General features: G+C 45.2%; 1 protein-coding gene across 1 annotated transcript in view; it reads right to left on the bottom strand.

Moving 5' to 3' along the window:
- RNASET2 (ribonuclease T2) overlaps window positions 1-24,761 on the bottom strand; it is a 422,090-nt gene that overhangs the window by 19,152 nt on the left and 378,177 nt on the right. The window lies entirely within an intron of this gene.

The raw sequence follows: 24,761 nt of genomic DNA, 5'->3' as shown, positions 1-24,761 counted from the left end.
GGAGGGTCCATACCTTGTGCATCAGCGCCTCAATGACGTAAACTACGTGGTTACCATCAACCATGCCAGGAAGAGGCAAAAGGTCTTCCATGTCAACATGATGAAAGCTCATCATGACAGGAAAGCCTACGCCCTTCCTGTGTGTAGCCTCCCCGAGGAAGACGAAAGCGAAGCCTTGGTGGACTTGCTTGCCTCGGCCCGGGATGGAGGGTCTATCGAGGAGGCGGCATTCAACCCACAGCTATCCATGGATCAAAGGTCCCAGCTGTGGGAGGTATTCCGGCCCTACCTGATGACCTTCACGAATGTCCCAGGGAAGACGTTCCTAACCACCCACCAGGTGGACACAGGGAGTCATTCCCCAGTCCGTCAACCCCCATACTGTGTCTTCCTAGAGGTACAAAAGGACATAACAAGGGAGATTGATGAAATGCTAGCCCTGGGGGTGATCCAGAGGTCCAAAAGTGCATGGGCCTCGCCTGTAGTTTTGGTTCCAAAAAAGGACCGGACAACCCGGTTTTGTGTGGACTACAGGAGGCTAAATGCAATCACAGCATCCGATGCGTACCCAATGGCACGCATCGATGAGCTACTGGATTGCTTAGCCGGGGCGCGGTACCTAACAATCATGGACCTGAGTCGAGGGTACTGGCAGATTCCTATGTCCACGGAAGCACATGAAAGGTCCGCATTCATCACCCCATTTGGGCTGTATGAATCCCTCATCATGCCCTTTGGCATGAGAAATGCTTCTGCCACTTTTCAGCGATTGGTCAACCAGCTGCTTCAGAGACTAGGAGGCTTTCCAGTCGCTTACCTGGATAACATTGCCATCTTTAGTCCCACTTGGGAGGAACACCTGGGGCACCTGGAGCAGGTGCTCAGGTGGATCCAAAGCGCTGGTCTGACTGTAAAAAGCCAGGAAAGTGTCAGATCGGCATGACGGGGGTACAGTACCTCGGACACCGAGTGGGTAGCGGGACCCTGAAACCAGAGCCAGAGAAGGTTGATGCCATCACCTCCTGGCCTATCCCCAAGTCAAAGAAGCAGGTGATGTCCTTCTTGGGTACGGCAGGGTACTATATGAAGTTCGTTCCTAACTATAGTGCTCTTGCTAAGCCGTTGACGGACCTCACCAAAAAGAAGCTACCGCAAGTAGTCACCTGGACAGATGACTGTGAACGGTCCTTCAGAGCACTGAAAGCTCCCCTCGCCAGTTCCCCAATTCTACAAGCCCCAGACTTCACCCGACGGTTCATTGTTCAAACAGATGTCAGTGCATTTGGCCTGGGTGCAGTAATCAGCCAGGTAAATGGGGAGGGAGAAGAGCATCCGGTGGGGTTTCTCAGCCGCAAGCTCTTATCCCGGGAAGTGGCCTATGCCACTGTGGAGGAGTGCCTCGCTATAGTGTGGGCCCTGCGGAAACTGCAGCCCTACCTATATGGACGCAACTTCACCATATTAACAGACCACAACCCTCTCAGCTGGCTACACCGGGTGGCCGGCGACAATGGTAAGCTACTGCGGTGGAGCTTGGCACTACAGCAGTATGATTTTACCATTCAACACAGGAAGGGTGTTGAGCATGGCAACGCTGACGGGCTGTCCCGGCAAGGGGATGTCAGCAAGGTAGGCTTAGGAGACTATCGGCAAATCAATCTCCAATGCTACCTCAAAAAGGGGGAGGTGTCATGTAAAACTCTTGAAGGGTGTTCACCCCCCCTCATTGCCATCAGCCACAGATCGTCATGACGATTATCTGATCGGCCTGAAAGTTTAGGTATTTATGACTTTGGGTGATGGTAGAACCGCAACTAAAGGATGCAAAGAAAGACAATCCTTTGTTCTATTGGAGGGAAAACTTCCCAAAACAGTTTTTAAGCGCTACGTTAATGCTAGAAAAATGAAAAACATTGCCAGAATCCCTGTAGAGCACTGAACCCAGCGCACTGTTTTGCTTGACGGGGAGATCGCCGGTATCACGACAAATTAGTATTGGCCAGTAAAATCGTACTAGATGCGTGGTGTTTGGCATCTATGTAAATGTAAAATCGAGATATAAAATATGACGCTAATATCTTTCACCTGTGTGGCCCAGGGGCAAACATATGTGAATAGCTAGAATTAAGGAACCTTTGGGACAATCTCGGCACAGCCCACAAGAGACTGTAAAATGATAAAATGAGGTCACAGAGAAGGGGGGGTTACCTAAGGCATAAGAGAGACTGGCTCCTTGAGGGGTCAGTCAGTAGTGGAAGGCATCCGTAAGTGGTGAGGCTGGCCGATTATACCATCTTCTTTTCTTGGAGTCCCTTCCCTCCCTAAATTCAGACGTCACCTCTATGGCACGAGTTTAGTAAGTTTCACGTTTATACCTTTTTATTTTTATGTAACTGACTATACGGTATTCGTATTGTTCCCTTTTTTAAATTCTTGTATTATTTTTTAAACACTGCCTATTTTCGGATTAAATATATAAAATGTAATAGTTTCTTTCCTCATGCTTTATATACGAATCCAAAAAACCCGAAGGGCCTTATGCTATCTGAAACGGGTCCCCAGCTATCCCGAAAAGCTGGGTGGTGACAGCGTAATTATTATTGCATAGAATTATTGGAGTGCTTTCATTAAGGATACCGAGGTATATATATAAATTCCATTAGCGCAAATCGGTGATATATACATTTACCCTTGCGGTGAGACCTCCAATATTTGGCATTATCAGCTCAGCAGCCTCCTTTTATGCATTGTCCTGCAGTACCAAAAGTGGCCTGCTGGCAAGAGGGGCACTAGAGATTAGTCGTGTTTGGGACACATCAGCGAACAGCTGCGGGATATCTGAGTGACTCCCCCAGCTGTGCATGACAGGCACCATGTTGCATTTACAGGTCCGCTAAGGTACCTAAACGGCAGAAACCCCTCACAAGTGATGCCATTTTGGAAACTAGACCTATCAACGCTCCTATCTAGGGGTATAGTAAGCATTTTGGACCCACAGGTACTTCACATATTTTGATAACGTTACGTTGTCATATTGAAAATTTTCATTTTTTTTTCTCAAAAATGTTGCTTTAGCATCAATTTTCTCACTTTTTCAATAGGTAATTCCAAAAATTTGTCCCAAACGTTTGTTATCCACTTTCTTATGAGCGCGATGATGCCTCACATGTGCTCTGAAAACTTTTGGACAAATGGGAGGGCTTGGAACCGAAGGAGCAATATTTGAATTTTGGAAAGGAATTTTGGCTGAAAAAGACTGCGGGCACCATGTCGCATTTGGAGGGCCCCTAAGGTACCTAAACAGCAGAAACCCCCCACAAGTGACCCCATTTTGGAAACTAGGCCCCTCAAGGAATCTATCTAGATGTTTGGTGAGTACCCTGGACCCCCAAGGTGCTTCACAGAATTTTATAACGTTGAGCCATGAAAATAAAAAAATAAATTTTGACCACCAAAATTGTTACTTTAACCAGGTAGTTTTTTTATTTTTTTTACAAGAGTAAAAGGAAAAAATTCAGTATAACATTTATTGTGCAATTTGTCCTGAGTATGCAGATACCTTATGTGTGGTGGAAATCAACTGTTTGGGCACACGGCAGGGCTTGGAAGGGAAGGAGCGCCATTTGACTGTAAAATTTGCTGGAATCAATAGCGGACGCCATGTTGCATTAGGAGAGCCCCTGAGGTGCCTAAACAGTGGAGGTCCCCCACAAGTGACCCCATTCTGGAAACAAGACACCTTAAAGCTCTTATCTAGGTGTATAGTGAGCATTTTGAATCCAGAAGTACTTCACAGAATTTGATAAGCTTAGGTCGCCATATTGAAAATTTTCATTTTTTTCACAAAAATGTTGCTTTAGTATCAAATTTCTCACTTTTTCAAGAGGCAACAACAAAAAGTGGACCGCACAGAAGGTTGTTATCCAATTTCTTATGAGTGCAGGGATACCCCACATGTGGCCAAAAACATTTGTTTGGATAAATGGGAGGGCTTGGAATGGAGGGAGCACCATTTGAATTTTGGAAAACTTGAAATAAATTGCGGGCACCATGTCACATTTGCAGGGCCCCTTCGGTACCTATACAGCAGAAACCCCCCCGCAAGTGACCCCATATTGGAAACTGAACCCCTCAAGGATTTTATTCAGGAGTATAGTAAGCATTTTGAATCCACAGGTACTTCACAAAAAAGTTGCTGTAGCAACAAATTTATCACTTTTAGGCTATGTGGCCATGATCCAGCGACACGGCGTCTAGTACACAGTGTCAGCCTTCTTGCAGAGATGTGAGTGTTGTCCATGGGAGAACGCAGCTGCCCATGCCCACGATTTGGGTTCAGGCTGCTGTGGACTTTAGTTCTATTCTACCTGCAGAGAGCACTCTCGTCTCCGCAGCATAAATTGACATGCTGAGGCTCAGGAAGCCACGCCGCAGGTCAGTTTATGCTGCGGAGAAAAGAAGCACAGTGGGCATGGAATTTCTAAAAATCCTTCCACTGTGCTTCTACTGAAACAACGCAGTGTTATGGACGCAGTGAAAATACTCTGAGCCCAAAATGCTGCAAACCCTGATTGTGGGCACACAGCCTAAAATGCTACAACGGATGAACATACATAACGTCCCACCCCCCTGCATATTCTAAGCTGGCGCCCTTTAGTGCCTTTCATGTGGCACTAAAGGGTGCCTAGCCTTGTATTTAGCCCCAAAAAAAAAATAATTAAAATAAACTACGTGTGGTCCCCCCTGTGATGACATGGACTCTCATGGGTTAAAGTTTCTTAACATTCATCCAGACAGGATGATAGATTGTTTATAGACGGGGGATAAGTCCCTCATTGTTTTTACAAGACTCTTGTTGACTCATGTAATTGTGTTGGCCACTGAAAACCAGACGTATTGTTTTTCCAGACTTTTCCAGTAACCATTGTATTGTAGTTGTGTATTGCTAATGTGATTACCTTAGTAGCCATTGTCTTGTCTGACTTGCAGACTTCATGTAGATATCCTCAGTCTTTCTATGCAGACCATTTAAATGAACATTATCCATGCAGCTTGAAATTCATCCAATGGGAGAAGCAATCTTGTCCAACCAATCCGATGAGGACGCAGTGTATCCAAGTGGAAAGCTGTGGCTATAAAAAGGACTTCTTTAAGCCACCAGGTTGTTGATGGATGCTGATGGATCCAGTCTAAGCTCTTTGGAGCTGACTAGAGGATCAGGATATCTTATGGCTTCAATCTAGGGATTCCGGTTCCGGTTGGAGACCATATCCACAGCCTAGGGATTTCGACCCCGGCTGCCAGGATTATATCATCATACCAGGACTACCTAAGGAGGACACTCAGGTTGGGACAATCCAGTCACCTGGTACTGACCTTGCAGACCTCAGACAGCTTCCTAAATCTGGCATTATTCCTTTCTCGGTGGGTGCCCGCCAAAAGCGGGGTGCTGCTGGATTGGAGTAAATAGCCCTGGAACCTCTGAGGCATGGACATTTTAAATCCCTGGTGAGCCAGCGGAAGGGTGAGACTCTGTTGCCTGTTACATTTGTGTTTTGCTGGTTATGTGTTATGTGCCGTTAATTGTTTGGGGATCCTATAAAGTCTAATTATTATGGTTCCCTCACCCTGTGTTGTCTGAGTAGTGTTACGCCCACGGTTAAGGAGGCCGGCGTTCAGTTGGGATGAGCCCTGAGCCACGCTGTCTTTCTAAAGGCGGCGGGTTTTAGTGGACGAGAGCACCCACTGAGCCCCGTGTCTCCACACCCCCTATTTTTGATAGCCAGCTAGGGTAAAGCAGACAGCTGTAGGCTGCAAACCACAGCTGACAGCTTCACCTTGGCTGGTGATCAATTTGGAGGGCTCCCAAGGCTTTTTTTTTATTTTTTTTTATTATTTATAAATAAATAAAAAACAAAAAAACAAAAAACACAAACGTGTGGTTCCCCCCCAAATTAGATCACCAGCAAAGGTGATGCTGACAGCTGGGGTCTGATTCTTAGGGTGGGAGGAGCCATGGTTATTGGACTCTTCCCAGCCTAAAAATATGATATCTTTATTAATACATGATTAAAATGCACACATAATAAAACCCCTGAAGAAGACGCAACGAAACGTGCGCGCGTTGGGGAAGGCGTCGCGTTACCCTGAGGAGGCCGTGCTCTCTTACCTATTAGGTGAATTTATCATACTACTATTTTGTGTTATTGTGTGCCAATTCTGACACCTTTTCAATTGTTTAATTTCTCCTTGACACTGGCTTGAGCCGTCTCCTCCTTGAATTCCACCTGCATTTGAGGCTTCAGATTTAGTGTTCTGTGGATTTTTTTACTCTGATGGTTACCCTGCTGGTTACTATCAGCTGAATAATCATCAGCTGATCCCACTCTAATTCTAGTGGCATGACCTCTGGCCACAACTTCTTAGCACTTGACACTTTAGTTGTGTATTGTGTTTATTTATTCATCCTGCTTGAATCCTTCTACACTAACCCCTCTGCCTCATATATTTTGTACCATATTTATACATATTATGCAGGTTTTTTGACGCCCCTTTTTCCAGTCAATAGCTTTGTTTTATTATGTGTGCATTTTAATCATGTATTAATAAAGATATAATATTCAGTGACTATTTTGTTCGGGTTTTTCTTTTTTGGTATAGTACTTTAATTCCGAATGGTCCTATTGATCCTTTATCCCCACACTTTGAGAAAATATTTATTGATTTTTATATTTAATATCTAATATTTTTGACTGTCTTGTGTGGTATGGATTTCATCCTCTAACTATTGGTGTTCCAGCCTAAAAATAGCAGGCTGCAGCCCCCCCAGAAGTGGCGCATCTATTAGATGCGCCAATCATGGCGCTTTGCTCCAACTCATGCCGTTGCCCTGGTGCGGTGGAAATTGGGGTAATAAATGGGGTTGAAACCAATTGTAATGTCACCTAGCATCAAGTCCAGCAGTTAGTGATGTCACGGCGTCTGATACCCGACATAACTAATTGACAATAACAAAAAAAAAAAAATTGACAACTAAAAAATGTATTTGAAAAAACACTCCTCAAAACATTACCTTTTTCACCAATTTATTGAAAAAAAAAATAATTCGGGTCCGCTGTAATCAATTTTGGAGGTCCCACGACTATTCTGGACCTTCTAGAATATGGGTGGCACACTCAGGAAACGTATCCCCATTTTCTAGGAGTGCAGACCCTCCATTTGAGGAGTGTGGGTGTAATGACCCTGCACCCACACTCCCTGGGTCCACAGCAGCAGTGTGCGAGCAGCCAGCTCAGCGTTTCTGAAAGCAGGAAGCTGAGCTGGCAGCCGCTCTGCACATGTGACCAGCGCTACAGAGGAAAAAGAGGGATCACGGGGATTGCCGAGGCTAAGGTACCGGACAACACCGGGGTGTATAGGGGGGTGACCTGGCAGGGCCTGGGGAGGAGTTTTCTGTTGCATGTGTCATGACACATGTGACAGAAATCAGAGGAAGAAGATGAATGTGGGTGGCGCGCTGATGTGCGGGCCGCCATCTTGGATTATGGCGGGAGGGTTGGAGGTCGGGGGGGGGCACTTTGGCGACACCGGGGAGGAGATTTATCTCCCATCTGACATGTTTGATCATACCAGGTGGGAGATAAATCATTTTTTACCAGCGCTGTCATTTACTGCAACGTGATCATTGGTATACGGTGTATACCAGTGATCACGTGAGCGGGGACCGGAAAAAAAAGGCCTGAATCATGATCTCCAGGGTCTCAGCTACCCCCGGTAGCTGAAATTCCGGAGATTTTCTGTCGCCTGGGGGGGCGCTACAGGTTTTTTTTTGGCATGACGTCTCAAAGCGTCGGTACAGAACAAGTACCCTCTTTTTCCGACTTCTTGAGACGTTAGGCCGTCGTTATGGGGTTAATGAACAACTCTGGAATATGAAAAAAATATATATATGATTTTTAATAATGACGTCTCCTTTGAAAAATCTAAAGCGATTTTAAAATAGGAAGATCTAAATCAAAAATGTCCAGCCGAAACTTGGAAAAAATGCAATTGAGTATACCTATAATTCCAACACAAATGCTAATTTACATGAAAACTATTTTAAAACTCTTTCCCTTTGGTATTACACACCAGTTAAGGCCACTTTACACACAGAGATAAATCTTTGGCAGATCTGTGGTTGCAGTGAAATCATGGACATATTGTTCCATTTGTACACAGCCACAAACCTGGCACTAATTGTTCACAATTTCACTGCAACCACAGATCTGCTGCAGATTTATCTCTGTGTGTAAAGTGGCCTTTAGACTTAGATTTTCCTAGACCAATCAGACTTATGTTGGAGGAATTGCAGCCAAAAAGGCAACATCATCCATATTTTTTGGTCATGTCCAAAAATTAGGCCCCTTTGGAAAGAAATAAATGTCTTTTTGAACAATATTAAGAAGGACAATGTTAATATTTCTCCCCATTTTTCCCTCCTTTCCTTCCAGACCGAAGCTCTCCCAATAGAGATAAAATACATTGCTTTACACATCTTTGCAGTTACAAAAAACCTTATTTGCTACAAATGGAAATCAGCACAAATTCCTTCAATCACTAACATTATAGAAAGTGCTTCTAATCATAATTTATTTGAACTCGTCCTTGCCTTAAAGAATAACAGTATTAAAAAATACCATGCTAGGTGGGCTTCTTGGAATTCACTTTTGTGATTGACTAAGGATAATCCGTGTTAGTAATAAACCTTAGTTTTTGTTGTTTTTTTCTTTGTTAGTTATATTATCAACCACTGTGCATATATATAGTATTTCCAATTCTTTTGATTTTAGTGACTTTTTGGACTCAGATGATCTTTTATTCTCTTAAAGATTCCCCCTTCTTTCTTCCCCCCTTCCTTTCCTTATCTTTTCTCCCTTGTCTAGACCTTCCCTTTTTCTTTTAGGTAGTTGTTGATATGTGAATTGTTATATTTAGACACTAAAGGGTATTAATACTGTTTCTTTTGGGTTTTTTTTGCTTTTCACTTTTGCATGCTCCCAGACCTCCCCCTATCCTAAATATTGTTCAAAATCCTTCAATAAAAATACTTCTGAAAAAATTGGCTTTATTTCTAACACTGTTCACCGTACAGTATAAGTAATTACGTGGCTTTAATCCTTAGGTCAGAAGGATTAAAGTGATATCACATTTATCTTTTTTTTTAGGTTTGGCGACTATCACACTAAAAATGCTTTTTTACGAAATAAAGGTTTTTTGCATCACTGAATTTTAAGGATATAGTTTTTTTTTGTTTGTTTTTTTAAGCTGACAGTCATGTGAGGGCTTGTTTTTTGTGGGTTGAGTTTGAGTTTTTATTGGTACCATTTTTAGCCACATAATAGTTTTTGAGATCGCTTTCTATTACACCTTTTGTTACGGAGAATCAAAAAGAAACAACAACTCAGGAATAGCTGCAGTTTTTTTTTACGCTGTGCACCGTGCCTTAAAAGTGATAAAGTTATATTCTTCAGGTCAATGCAATTACAGGGATACCACATTTATGTATCTTATGTTTTACTGTTTTTACACCATAAAAACTATTTTATACCAAAAAAAGAACGTGTTTGCACTGCTGTGTTGATAGAGCTATAACTTTTATTTTTTGGCTGTCAAATCTGTATGGCGGCTTGTTTTCTGCATGACAAGATGACGTTTTTAGCGGTACCATTTTTATTTGACTTTTTGATTGCGTTTTATTCCACTTTCTTGATAGCTGTATGATAAAGACAACTTTAATTACTTTTTTTTTTTTTTTACAGTGTTCACTGAAGGGGTTAACTAGTATGACAGTTTTATAGCTTGGGTTGTTACAGATGCCGCAATACCAAATATGTGCACTTTTTTACATTAACTATTTATTGGAATCTTTTTTTTTTTTCTTTTTCACTCAGTCCTTTCACGGGACATCCCTCTACAGTACTCTGATGCCAGCTACAATCTTCTGCAGTGCTCGATCACTGCAGAACAACGCAACTGTCAAAGCTACACTGAGAAAGCTGTGTGATGATACTCCAGACATAATCACAAAGGCTTTCCAATATCACGTGACCTGGAGGTCTTCATGATGACTTTGGGTCACCATAACAGCGATCATGCCCTCGCGAGTACATTGCGGGGTCCCGATTGTATGAGAGAGGGAGCGCAATCCCCCTCTCAATCCCCTAAGTTCCACGATCAGTACCAATCACAGCATTTAAGGGCTTAAACAGCCAGAATGGTGCAGGCACCATCTCTGGCTGCAAGGGCAAGGGCTCGGCTGTCGGGTAAGCCGAGTCTCCGGTTGCAATCGCGGGTGCACATCGCTTTGTGTCCCCACGATTGCCAGTACATCCTTGTCATTAAAGGGAACCTGTCCCCAGATTTAAAATATAAATCCAGCGCAATCACATGGAATATTAAAAAGTTGTCTTCTTTATTGATAGTTTTTCATAAAATCCAAAAGGTACATGCAGCATAAAAATAAAGGATGCCCAGGTCAGAGCGACGCGTTTCAACAAACTGTCTTAATCATGGTCTGAACCAAGACTGACCAAATCCTTCCTTAAGAAGGCAGTCCACCCTAAAGTAATTGCTCACCTGTGAGGTTAGCTACTAGGGGGTTAACACATAGAAATATACATACATAGTTAAAAACACATATACAAGTATACAAAATACCATATTAATAGAGATTGTGAATAATATTAGGAATCATAATAGTTTTGTCTCAAAAGGGAGATGAAACCTATTAATTTTATAAATATTAACATAATTATAATTAATTTTTTATTTTTCAATTTTATAATTATTTAATTTTGTCACTTAGGATTCCATAATAAAGAGTAATATAAAGATTAATATTACAGACAAGTTTTTTTCATATCCAGAAAATAGGAAAAGGAGGGGAGAGAAAAAAAAATTAAAAAAAATGTGTGAATTAATAGACAGATCAGTAATGCAAGATTAAATCTTGTCTGCTATTTAGGCCATGGGGATATCTACTTTCCAGGGTGAAGATCCAGAAGGTTTCTCGGTTGAGAAGTTTCCTTCTGTGATCTCCACCCCGTAATGGTTTTATTACCTTTTCAATCCCCATGACTTCCATGCTGTTTAAATTACCTCCGTGCATATCGCTGAAGTGCTTTGAAACCGCAGATGCGGCTAGTGCATTAGGATTCCCAGCATCTAAAATATGTCTCCTGATTCTCACTTTTAAAGGGCCACTTGTACATCCTATGTATTGAGTATCACACAGAGTACAAACTATTGAATATACTACATACTCAGTGTTACAATTGATATAGTTTTTAATCAAATATTCTTTTTATTGTGGCTCGAGGTGAAGTTTTTATTACTTTTAACATATCTACAAGTTTTGCATCGGCTCGCACCGCATTTATAAAAACAATCTGCATTCAACCAAGTTTTTCTTAACCTGTTAGTACCCTCTCCTAAATACAGGCTTGGTGAAAGCAGATTGGCCAATGTAGGCGCTTTTTTTGCAATGCAGTGTGCACCGTTGCTTAAGATTCTTTTCAATTTCAGGTCCTCATTTAAAACTGGTATTTCTTTATTATTTCAGCGATTTTATTGTATTGCAAGCTATAATTGGTAGTAAAAACTAGATTTCTGTTAATATTCTTATTCTTACTGCGACAAGTGTCTAGGGCTGCAGAGCGGCGATGGAAGAAAATGCACTCCCAGGAAGACTTCACAACATTCAAAAATGCAATTCACACATTTCGCTTGGCCCTTACCTCGGCTAAACAGGAATACTTCAGAAACCTCATATCCTCTTTAACACACAACCCCAAACAGTTATTCAATACTTTCAACTCCCTCCTTCGCCCACCACTGCCCCCTCCAACCTCCCTCATTTCCGCAGAAGAATTTGCCACATATTTCAAAGAAAAGATCGACCAAACCAGACAAGTCTTTTCTGCTCAACCACCACAACCCCTTCATATAACAGACCACTGCTCCTCCCCCATAAACTTCCTCTCCACTATCACCGAAGAAGAGCTTGCACATCTTCTCTCAAAAGCGCACCTCACCACCTGCGCACGTGATCCCATCCCAACCCACCTCCTCCCCAACCTCACCACTATCCTAATTCCAGCCTTAACCCATCTCTTCAACCTATCTTTAACAACTGGTACCTTCCCTTCTGCCTTTAAACATGCAACAGTCACACCCATCCTAAAGAAACCTTCCCTCGACCCAACCTCTGCTGCCAGCTATCACCCCATATCGCTACTCCCATTCGCCTCAAAACTCCTGGAACAGCACGTCCATGCTGAAATTTCCTCCCACCTCTCCTCTAACTCTCACTTTGACAACCTACAGTCCGGCTTCCGTCCACATCATTCCACTGAAACTGCCCTGACAAAAATCACAAATGACTTAATTACTGCCAAAGCTAACAACCACTTCTCTATACTCCTACTTCTAGACCTATCCTCAGCTTTTGACACTGTTGACCACTCCCTCCTACTACAGATCCTCTCTTCCCTTGGTGTCAGAGACCTCGCCCTCTCTTGGATCTCTTCATACCTCTCCAACCGCACTTTTAGTGTCTCCCACTCCCACACAACCTCTTCATCCCGTCCTCTCTCTGTTGGTGTCCCTCAAGGCTCTGTCCTGGGACCATTACTTTTTTCTATCTATACATTTGGCCTGGGACAACTCATAAAGTCCCATGGCTTCCAGTACCACCTATATACCGATGACACTCAGATCTACCTCTCTGGCCCAGATGTCATATCTCTGCTGTCCAGAATCCCAGAGTGCCTATCTGCTATATCTTCCTTCTTCTCCTCTCGCTTCCTAAAGCTCAATGTGGCCAAAACTGAACTGATCATCTTTCCTCCATCTCACCTACACTCTCTACCTGATCTATCTATTACAATAAATAACATCACGCTCTCCCCAGCACCCAAAGTTCGGTGCCTCGGAGTGACCTTTGACTCTGCCTTGTCCTTCATACCACACATTCAATCCCTCACCACCTCCTGTCGTCTTCAACTCAAAAATATTTCCAGAATCCGTCCCTTCATCAATTCTCAATCTACAAAAATGCTAGTGCATGCTCTCAATCTCCCGCCTCGACTACTGCAACATCCTCCTATGTGGTCTCCCTGCTAACACGCTCACCCCTCTCCAGTCCATCCTTAATGCTGCTGCCCGACTGATCCACCTCTCGCCTCACTACCACCCCGCTTCTCCTCTCTGCATGTCCCTTCACTGGCTCCCAATCTTCCATCGTATCCAATTCAAACTACTAATACTGACTTACAAAGCCATCCACAAATTGTCTCCTCCATATATCTCTGAACTAATCTCTCGCTACACTCCAAAACGTAATCTCCGGTCCTCCCAAGATCTCCTTCTATCCTCCTCTCTCATTCGCTCCTCATGCAACCGCCTCCAAGACTTCTCCCGAACATCCCCAGTCTTCTGGAACTCACTGCCTCAACACGTCAGATTATCTACTACACTTGCAAACTTCAAACGGAACCTGAAAACTCATCTGTTAAGAAATGCCTATAATCTCCAATAACCTTGCTACCGCCCGACCACCGTGTGGAGCTGCCGCCCGACCACCTTGCGGAGCTGCCGCCCAACCACCTTGCGGAGCTGCCGCCCGACCACCTTGCGGAGCTGCCGCCTGACCACCGTGCGGAGCTGCCGCCCGACCCCCGCCCCACCTACTGTATGTAAGCCCGCAAGGGCAGGGCCCTCTTCCCTCTGTACTAGTCTGTCTACTGTAACTTGTATATGTATTTTGTATGTAACCCCCTTCTCATGTACAGCACCATGGAACTAATGGTGCTCTATAAATAAATAATAATAATTCTTACTTTTATTTTTATCAGCAAATAGGAGTTTATTACGATCAGTTTCCCCTATTATAGATTTCGCTCTATTTAAAGACCAAGCAGGATAACCCCTATATAGCAATCGTTCACATGTCATTTTCTCATGTTTTTTGTACTCTTCAATGTCTGTACAATGTCTGGTGGTGCCACAGCTTATAGTTGCCAAATCTGGTGACAGGTTTCCTTTAAGTCACATTATAATAGGACATACCAGTACATCCTTGGTCAGAAAGGGGTTAAATCTAGAGGCCTGCACTTTCTCCAGACCTGAATCCCACAGAGTACCTATGGAATCAGCTGAGTCGCCATGTAGAGGATCATAAATCTGTACCCCAGAACCTCAATGACCTAAGAGCCACCCTTCAAGAAGAGTGGAATGCCAAGCCTCCGCAGGCAATAATAAGCTGTAATTGATGCTCAAGGCACACTAACCCCACACAATGCACAAAAAGCTCACACAAGTCACTGAACCACTTGCTCTCGCTTTCTTTTTCCTTCTCCTCATAGTCACTGGTGACATCTTCCCCAACCTCGGCCCCCATCCTTTAGTACATCTAACTCATCCTGCAACACATAGAAACCATGCCAATCTTAATTTCCAGTGCTCATTTTCTCCTGTCCCTATTAATTGCACACTGGTATTCACGGTTAGCATGCAATAAACTCCTCTACATTCAAGACTTCTTCCTCTCCAACTCCCTTAATCTTCTTGCTCTTACGGAAACCTGGACACAGCATCCTGACACCACCGCCACTGCTGCTCTCTTGCATGGTGGACTACAATTCTCCCATACCCCCAGACCCGAGGACAGACTGGGTGGAGGTGTTGGTCTGCTCCTTTCATCCCAGTGTGCCTTCTAGGTCATCCCTTTAGTACCCTCACTTATGTTTCCTTCGTTTGAAGTCCACGTCATAAAGGCCGCTTTACACGCATCGACATTGCTAACGAGATATCGTTACGGTCCCGGAATTCGTGACACACATCCAGCCTAGTTAGCGACGTTGTTGCGTGTGACACATACGAGCGTCCGCTAATAATCAAAAATACTCCCCTAATTGTTGATCGTTGACATGTCGCTCATTTCCAAAATATCGTTGCTGGTGCTGGATGCAGGTTGTTCGTCGTTCCTGAGGCAGCACACATCGCTATGTGTGACACCCCGGGAACAACAAACAGCATTCCTGCGTCCTCCGGCAACGAGGTGGGCGTGCCGTTAATGCGGTTGGTCTCCGCCCCTCCACTTCTATTGGCAGGCCGCAGTGTGACGTCGCTATGATGGCGCTCGTACGAACCGCCCCCTTAAAAAAAAAAAAAAAAAAAAAAAAAAGAGGTTGTTCGCCGCCCACAGTGACGTCGCTAGGAAGGTAAGTATGTGTGACGCGTCCTAGCGATATTGTTCACCACGAGCAATGATTTGCCCGTGACACACAAACGACGAGGGCGGGTGCGAGTGTAAAGCGCCCTTTAGACTTTTCAAACCATTCTCCATTATTATTATTATTTATTTATAGAGCACCATTGATTCCATGGTGCTGTACATGAGAAGGTGGTTACATACAGAACACATATACAAGTTACAATAGACAGACTAGTACAGAGGGAAGAGGGCCCTGCCCTTGCAGGCTTACATTCTAAAGGATTTTGGGGAGGAGACAGTAGGTGGGGCGGGGGTCGGGCGGCAGCTCCGCACGGTGGTCGGGCGGCAGCTCCGCAAGGTGGTCAGGCGGCAGCTCCGCAAGGTGGTCGGGCGGCAGCTCCGCAAGGTGGTCGGGCGGCAGCTCCGCAAGGTGGTCGGGCGGCAGCTCCACACGGTGGTCGGGCGGCAGCTCCGCAAGGTGGTCAGGCGGCAGCTCCGCAAGGTGGTCGGGCGGCAGCTCCGCAAGGTGGTCGGGCGGCAGCTCCGCAAGGTGGTCGGGCGGCAGCTCCGCATGGTGGTCGGGCGGCAGCTCCACACGGTGGTCGGGCGGCAGCTCCACACGGTGGTCGGGCGGTAGCAAGGTTATTGGAGATTATAGGCATTTCTTAACAGATGAGTTTTCAGGTTCCGTTTGAAGCTTGCAAGTGTAGTAAATAATCTGACGTGTTGAGGCAGCGAGTTCCAGAAGACTGGGGATGTTCGGGAGAAGTCTTGGAGGCGGTTGCATGAGGAGCGAATGAGAGAGGAGGAGAGAAGGAGATCTTGGGAGGACCGGAGATTACGTTTTGGAGTGTAGCGAGAGATTAGTTCAGAGATATATGGAGGAGACAATTTGTGGATGGCTTTGTAAGTCAGTAATAGTAGTTTGAATTGGATACGATGGAAGATTGGGAGCCAGTGAAGGGACTTGCAGAGAGGAGAAGCAGGGTGGTATTGAGGCGAGAGGTGGATCAGTCGGGCAGCAAAATTAAGATGAACTGGAGAGGGGCGAGCGTGTTAGCAGGGAGACCACAGAGGAGGATGTTGCAGTAGTCAAGGCGGGAGATTATGAGAGCATGCACTAGCATTTTTGTAGATTGAGAATTGAGGAAGGGACGGATTCTGGAAATATTTTTGAGTTGAAGACGACAGGAGGTGGTGAGGGATTGAATGTGTGGTATGAAGGACAAGGCAGAGTCAAAGGTCACTCCGAGGCACCGAACTTTGGGTGCTGGGGAGAGCACGATGTTATTTATTGTAATAGATAGATCAGGTAGAGAGTGTAGGTGAGATGGAGGAAAGATGATCAGTTCAGTTTTGGCCATATTGAGCTTTAGGAAGCGAGAGGAGAAGAAAGATATAGCAGATAGGCACTCTGGGATTCTGAACAGCACAGAAGTGACATCTGGACCAGAGAGGTAAATCTGAGTGTCATCGGCATATAGGTGGTACTGGAAGCCATGAGACTTTATGAGTTGTCCCAGGCCAAATGTATAGATAGAAAAAAGTAATGGTCCCAGGACAGAGCCTTGAGGGACACCAACAGAGAGAGGACGGGATGAAGAGGTTGTGTTGGAGTGGGAGACACTAAAAGTGCGGTTGGAGAGGTATGAAGAGATCCAAGAGAGGGCGAGGTCTCTGACACCAAGGGAAGAGAGGATCTGTAGTAGGAGGGAGTGGTCAACAGTGTCAAAAGCTGAGGATAGGTCTAGAAGTAGGAGTATAGAGAAGTGGTTGTTAGCTTTGGCAGTAAGTCATTTGTAATTTTAGTCAGGGCAGTTTCAGTGGAATGATGTGGACGGAAGCCGGACTGTAGGTTGTCAAAGTGAGAGTTAGAGGAGAGGTGGGAGGAAATTTCAGCATGGACGTGCTGTTCCAGGAGTTTTGAGGCGAATGGGAGTAGCGATATGGGGTGATAGCTGGCAGCAGAGGTTGCGTCGAGGGAAGGTTTCTTTAGGATGTGTGTGACTGTTGCATGTTTAAAGGCAGAAGGGAAGGTACCAGTTGTTAAAGATAGGTTGAAGAGATGGGTTAAGGCTATAATTAGGATAGTGGTGAGGTTGGGGAGGAGGTGGGATGGGATGGGATCAAGTGCGCAGGTGGTGAGGTGCGCTTTTGAGAGAAGATGTGCAAGCTCTTCGGTGATAGTGGAGAGGAAGTTTATGGGGGAGGAGCAGTGGTCTGTTATATGAAGGGGTTGTGGTGGTTGAGCAGAAAAGACTTGTCTGGTTTGGTCACTCTTTTCTTTGAAATATGTGGCAAATTCTTCTCCATGAGAGTGGCTGTTGTGTATTGCCCTCCAGGCTCCTCCCGTCAGCTCCTCGATCACTTCGCCACTTGGCTTCTTCACTTTCTATCCTGTGACATTCCCACTCTCATCATGGGGGACTTTAACATCCCTATTAATGACCTGCTCTCCCCATCTGCCACCCATTTTCCTTTCTCTAACCTCCTTCTTCAGCCTCATTCAGCTCACTAATTCTCCAACGCCTCTTCACTACTTTATTAATTTCCCTCTCCTACTCTCTGAACACAACCTTCTCTCCTTTTCTGTCAAAAACTGTCCCCACACGCAGGACACCGCCACTTATCGCCCATAAAGAAATCTAAGCGCCATCAATACCCAGCTGCTTATAAACAATATGCAGTCAACATTGGCCCCATCTCCTCCCTCTCTTATGCAGACTCTGCAGTGTCACATTATAATAATTAAGTAAAATCCGGCACTCAAACTTGTAGAATTTGCAAAAAGAATTTTTTTTTATTATTTTTTTTATTATTTTTTTGACAGGCGAAGTATTCTGTGTGACAATCAATATAAAGTTTCGGTCATATATGACCTTCTTCACATTGTTTTTATCATGTTTACAGTGTGAAATAAACAAAATTCACATCATTTTGTAGAAACTTTTTTCACTTATTAAACGCATGCATAATGAAAACATATATCTCATCAGGGTGGAAGACATCAGGACATCAAAACAGGAACAGACTAAATAAAAAGGGAACATAAAGTCCATATATAGTGGTATATTTGATTTTCAGATAAGGAAAATCACGGATTCCTATAAAAAACAATAGCATATATAACAATCAATATATAGTAGAACATTTTTTAATATAGAACCACTAATACTGTATATACTATATCCTGCATGAAAATTAACTGAAGTCAGACCACAGAAACAAATGTCCTACATTCAAAATAGAAAATAAATGGTTAATAGAAAATGTGTCTAAAGAGCCTGTCATTGTGTGGGGGAGAAGGATGGCCACAGCTGGTTTTGTAAACATTAACATAATGACTCACCAGGCTGCCTGTGTCAGGCTATGTGTGCACGTTGCGTAATTACATGCAGTTACGCTGCGCTTTGTAGCGCAGCGTAACTGCATGCGTCCTGCGTCCCCTGCATAATCTATGGAGATTGTGCAGGGGCCGTGCGCACGTGGAGTCTTAGAGCGCAGCGCTTCGGCTGCTGCCCGAAGCGCGCGTTCTAAGAAATGACATGTCACTTCTTTCGTGCGCTTTGCCAGCAGCCCCTGCTCGGTCTATGGCAGGAGCTGCAGGCAGAGCGCATGGAATTGGCTTTTTTTTCACTGCGGACATTTTTTGCAGCAATTTGAAGCGCACGTGTGCTCTTCAGATCGCTGCAGAAATTTCTGCAGTGACTGTACGCAAAGTGCGCACATAGCCTTAGGGGTCTCTCCACTGATAAGCCTGCTATTCTGATCTGCTGCCACTCAGGTCCTCATTGGTATGTGTAATGAAGGGAATCCTCATGCTGGGCTTTTAAATACACCGCGGCTGATCACATGAATTTAACTGCCTATGATATACAGTTACTAGAATCCATTTCCTGGTCTCAAACCGGAAGTGATGCAACTGGATGGCAGCTCTCTGCATATGGTTGGCACTAATGAGCATGCGTCCAAATCACTCAGCGTTAGGCTATGTGCGCACAGTGCGTTTTTTGCAGCGTTTTTGCGCGTTTTTCGGGTGCGTTTTTGGCCTCAAAACTGCAGGACTTTGCTTCCCCAGCAAAGTCTATGACTTTTCATTTTTGCTGTCCGCACACGTTTTTTTTACCTGCGTTTTTGAGTAAAAAAAAAAAAATGGACATGTCAGTTATTTCCTGCTTTTTTCTGCGTTTTCCCCCCATGCAATGCATTGGAAAAAACGCAGCAAAACGCAGAGATCAAAAACGCATCAAAACGCAGCCAAAAACGCACCAAATCGCGGCAAAAACGCATGCGTTTTTTGATGCGTTTTTTCGACGCAGGTGCGTTTTTGTGCGTTTTTAGCGGCCAAAAACGCACAAAAGCGCAGCGTCAAAAAGACGCAGTGTGCGAACCTAGCCTTAAGCTGGGTTTACACACTGCAACATCGCAAACGACATCGCTGTAACGTCACCGGTTTTGTGACGTTACAGCGACCTCCCCAGCGACATTGCAGTGTGTGAAACCTATCAGCGACCTGGCCCCTGCTGTGAAGTTGTGATCGCTACAAATCGTTCAGGACCATTCCTAGGTCCTTTGTTTCCCGCTGTGCAGCATGCATCGCTAGAAAGTTTCAGCGTGTAAGGCTATGTGCGCACTGGGAAATGGAATTTTCTTGAGAAAATTCCGCATGCTCTCAAAGATTACCGCACCCGCGGTAAAAAAACGCGGGAAACCGCACCCGAAAACCGCATGCGGTTTGCCGCGGTTTGCTGCGGTTTTACCGCGGTATTATTCGCGGTATTGCCGCGTGCGGGTTGGGATGTGCTTTCTTGCATTCAATGCAATAAAGCACATTGAAAAAAAAAAAAAAAAAGTCATTTAATTCTGAGATAGTAGATAGACAGAAGAATAGATAGAGGGATAGATAGATAGATGACAGATCGCTACATTTCCCACGGTCGGCAGTGAGTTCACATTACCGGCCGTGGGAAATGACCGGTAATTACTTCTGCTGTCTGCTGCTTTCATTCAGCGCTGTGTCTGTGACCGTCGCGGCTGGATGTAAGCAGCGCAGGACCTGTGGATTACGCCGGAGCGGTGGATTACGCCGGAGCTTTGGTGCGGGAGGGGTTAATAAAATGGTGAACGAGGCTTGTTTGTTTTATTTAAAATAAAGGATTTTTCGGTGTCTGTTTTTTCCACTTTACTTACGGGTTGATCATGTCAGCTGTCACATAGACGCTGCCATGATCAAGCCTGGAGTTAATGGCGGTGGTCCCCCACCATCATTAACCCCTTGTATTACCTTGCTGCCACTGCTACACGGCGGCAAGAAGAGCCGGGGACACTCCGGTAGTGCCGCATAATGCATGCGACAGTCCCGGGGCAGCTGCGGCTGATATTCTCGGCTGCCGGAGGGGGAGTGAGGCTGGGGACATTAACCCTGCCCCTCTCCCTCCCCAGCCTGAGGATACCGGGCCGCCGCTGTGTGCTTACCTCGGCTGGAAGGTAAATATGCAGCGGAGCCCACGTTCTTTGTTTTCTATATTTCCGTTTTCTTTCTATGTGTGTTCTATGTGTCTGTGTCTATGTGTTCTGTGTCTGTGATGTCTGTGTGTGTCTGTGATCTGTGTGTGTGTTTACTCTGCACGGCTTCCTCTTCCTGTAATGACATCACTTCCCTGCAAAACCGCAGACAGGCGATGTACATTACCGGAGGTAAACCGCGAAATACCGCAGGGAATAACGCAGGAAAACGCAGTGAACCGCACAGAATTTGCTGCCTGCGTTATTCCCTGCGGGATTTCATGATTAACATTGGAGTCAATGGAGTGCAATCCCGCAGCGATGTGCGGAAAATAATTGACATGCACTTGTTTTTGCTGCGGGATTCCCGCAGCAAAACATGCAGCTGTCAAATTCCGCCCAGTGCGCACAGGATTTTTTTTCTCCATAGGATTTGCTGGTGATTCACTGCAGAGATGTTATGAACATTTTCTGCAGCGAAACATGCAGCAAATCTGCGGAAAATCCGCGGCAAAATCCGGTAAGTGCGCACATAGCCTAAAGGGGACTTTACAGCGACTTCCCTTTCAAATAGCAGCTTTACAACGTCCCCAACAACCAGCTAGGTCGCTCTGCAGGTCCGGATCGCTGTTGCGTCGTTGGCCAGGTCTGCCTGTTTGACAGCTCACCAGCGACTCAACAGAGACTTGGGGAGGTCGCTATAACGTCACAAAACCGGTGACGTTACAGCGATGTCCTTTGCGATGTTGCAGTGTGTAAACCCAGCTTTAGGGGTGCTTCACACAAAGCGAGCTCGCTGCCAAGATCGCTGCTGAGTCACGCTTTTTGTGACGCAGCAGTGACCTCATTAGCGATCTCGCTGTGTGTGACACTGAGCAGCGATCTGGCCCCTGCTGCGAGATCGCTGCTCGTTACACACAGCCCTGGTTCGTTTTCTTCAAAGGCGCTCTCCCACTGTGACACACAGATCGCTGTGTGTGACAGCGAGAGAGTGACAAATGAAGCGAGCAGGGAGCAGGAGCCGGCGTCTGGCAGCTGCGGAGGCTGATAACTAAGATAAACATCGGGTAACCAAGGTGGTTACCCGATATTTACCTTAGTTACCAGCCTCCGCAGCTCTCACGCTGCCTGTGCTGCCGGCTCCGGCTCTCTGCACATGCAGCTGCTGTACACATCGGGTTAATTAACCCGATGTGTACTGTAGCTAGGAGAGCAAGGAGCCAGCGCTCAGTGTGCGCGGCTCCCTGCTCCCTGCACACACAGCTAAGCGGTGTGCGCTGGTAACTAATGTAAACATCGGGTAACCATACCCGATGTTTACCTTAGTTACCAGTCTCCGCAGCTTCCAGACGGCGGCTCCGTGCAAGCGCAGCGTCACTTGCACGTCGCTGCTGGCTGGGGGCTGTTCACTGGTCGCTGGTGAGATCTGCCTGTTTGACAGCTCACCAGCGACCATGTAGCGATGCAGCAGCGATCCTGACCAGGTCAGATCGCTGGTCGGATCGCTGCTGCATCGCTAAGTGTGAAGGTACCCTTATGCTGCTGGAAGCCTGTGAAGGATGAGTCATGCTGTCTAAGCTGAGCTACCAATATAAACAAAAGCTAGTGGCCTGCGATGTCAACATGAACAACCTGCAAATCTGCTATGTAGATCATGAATGGATGGGAAATGATTGATGGGGAGGAATTAGGTAAACCGGGATTAGGAATTAGTGTGAATAGGCACCAAGTGAATATAAATAAAACAAGTATTATAAATATCATATTATAAATAAACCAGATAAGTGAACAGACAAGGCAGCACTTGTCTTAAAGCAGCACTTTCAGCATGGAGTCTGAGTGAAAAAGAATTGTATTACAAAAGATTTTTTATAAAAAAAAAAAAAAAAAAAAAAAGGGGAAATGGAGAAAAATGGACTACAAAAACCCGTAAAACCAAGGCTATAACAATTAATAAGTGAATGAGGGGATGGGACAAAGGAAAGAGGTAACAAGGATACCTATATTCTTGATTCTCCTCCACAACAGTTGTCAGGTTCTTTGCTAGAAACACAAAGGAGACAAGTTAGTCTAAAATGACATTCAAAACAACTAAAGCTGGGTTCACACTAAGCGACAGCGACAACGACGTCGCTGTTACGTCACCATTTTCTGTGACGTAACAGCGACCTTGTAAGTCGCTGTTATGATCGCTGCTTAGCTGTCAAACACAGCGACGCAGCAGCGATCATAACATCGCTGTGCTACATGTGCAGAAAGCAGGGAGCCGCGCTTAGCGCTGGCTCCTTGCTCTCCTAGGTACAGTACACATTGGGTCAATTAACCCGATGTGTACTGCAGCTACATGTCACAGTGCAGAGAGCGGGGAGCCGCGCACACTGCTTAGCGCTGGCTCCTTGCTACAGTATACATCGGGTTAATTACCCGATGTGTACTGCAGCCACATGTGCACAGAGCAGGAGCCGGCGCTGGCAGCAAGGGCGGAGGCTGGTAACGAAGGTAAATATCGGGTAACCAGGGAAAGGTCTTCCCTTGGTTACCCGATGTTTACGCTGGTTACAGCTTACTGCAGCTGCCAGACGCCGGCTCCTGCTCCCTGCTCGCTTCATTTTGTCGCTCTCTCGCTGTCACACACAGCGATGTGTGTGTCACAGCGGGAGAGTGACGACCAAAAAATGAAGCTGGACATTCAGCAACGACCGGCGACCTCACAGCAGGGGCCAGGTCGTTGCTGGATGTCACACACAGCGACAGCGACGGGACGTCGCTGCAACGTCACAGAAAATGGTGACGTAGCAGCGAAGTCGTTGTCGCTGTGTGTGACACCAGCTTAAATCTATATGAAACTAGAGGTGTCGAAGTCCCTATTCAGACCCCTGGGTTCTAGTGTCTGAAGAGTGAATATCCAAAAGGCTTTCATTTGTTTGAGACGTTTGATCCTATCACCCCCAAGTCTATGTATTTGTATCTGTTCCAATACTTGAAACCTCAACTGATTGAGATTATGACCACATCTATGGAAATGAGAGGGTAATGGAAGGGTTAATCTCTCACAACGAATTGTTGACTTGTGTTGTGAAATCCTGTCTTTCACTGATTGTGTTGTCTCACCCACATATAAAAGTCAACATGGGCATTTAATAACAAACTACAAAAGATGAGTCACATGTGAAGAACCCTTTTATGGGATACCCTTGGCTACTGTGGGGATGTAAGACTTTGTCTCCTTTTAGTATGTTATTACATTGAGGACAGTTGAGACAAGGAAACGTGCCCCTCCTAGGGGTCAATAGGTGAGTCTGAATAGTTCTTGTAGCTACTGTACCAATATCCGCCCTCACTAACTTATTCCCCAGATTAGGTGGACGACGGAAGCATGGTAAGAATGGTAAATTAAATTCTGGTACATCTGGGTAAGCCCGACTGAGAATATGCCAATTACTCCTAATGATCTTATGAATTTTGTACATGTAGGGATGGAATGTGTGTACAAAAGCCAGACGTTTGTCATTTGTCTTATGATCTGAATTAACTCCATCCATACTGCTCCTTAAAACATTCTGGGGATAGCCCCTAGCCCTGAACTTTAGCTCCATTTCCCGCAATCTTTCTCTTTTTGTGTCTGGCTGACTCACAATCCTTTCAACCCTCAGGAATTGTGATTTAGGGATGGAATTCCTCGTGGTTTATTTATATTATGATATTTATAATACTTGTTTTATTTATATTCACTTTGTGCCTATTCACACTAATTCCTAATCCCGGATTACCTAATTCCTCCCCATCAATCCTTTCCCATCCATTCATGATCTACATAGCAGATTTGCAGGTTGTTCATGTTGACATCGCAGGCCACTAGCTTTTGTTTATATTGGTAGCTCAGCTTAGACTGCATGACTCATCCTTCACAGGTTTCCAGCAGCAAGGCTGAGTGATTTGGATGCATGCTCTTTAGTGCCAACCATATGCAGAGAGCTGCCATCCAGTCGCATCACTTCCG

This window comes from Anomaloglossus baeobatrachus, chromosome 3 (genome assembly GCF_048569485.1).
Source record: "Anomaloglossus baeobatrachus isolate aAnoBae1 chromosome 3, aAnoBae1.hap1, whole genome shotgun sequence".
Lineage (NCBI taxonomy): Eukaryota > Metazoa > Chordata > Amphibia > Anura > Aromobatidae > Anomaloglossus > Anomaloglossus baeobatrachus.
The sequence above is the reverse complement of the archived record's forward strand: the minus strand, read 5'-3'. Positions and strand labels throughout refer to the sequence as shown.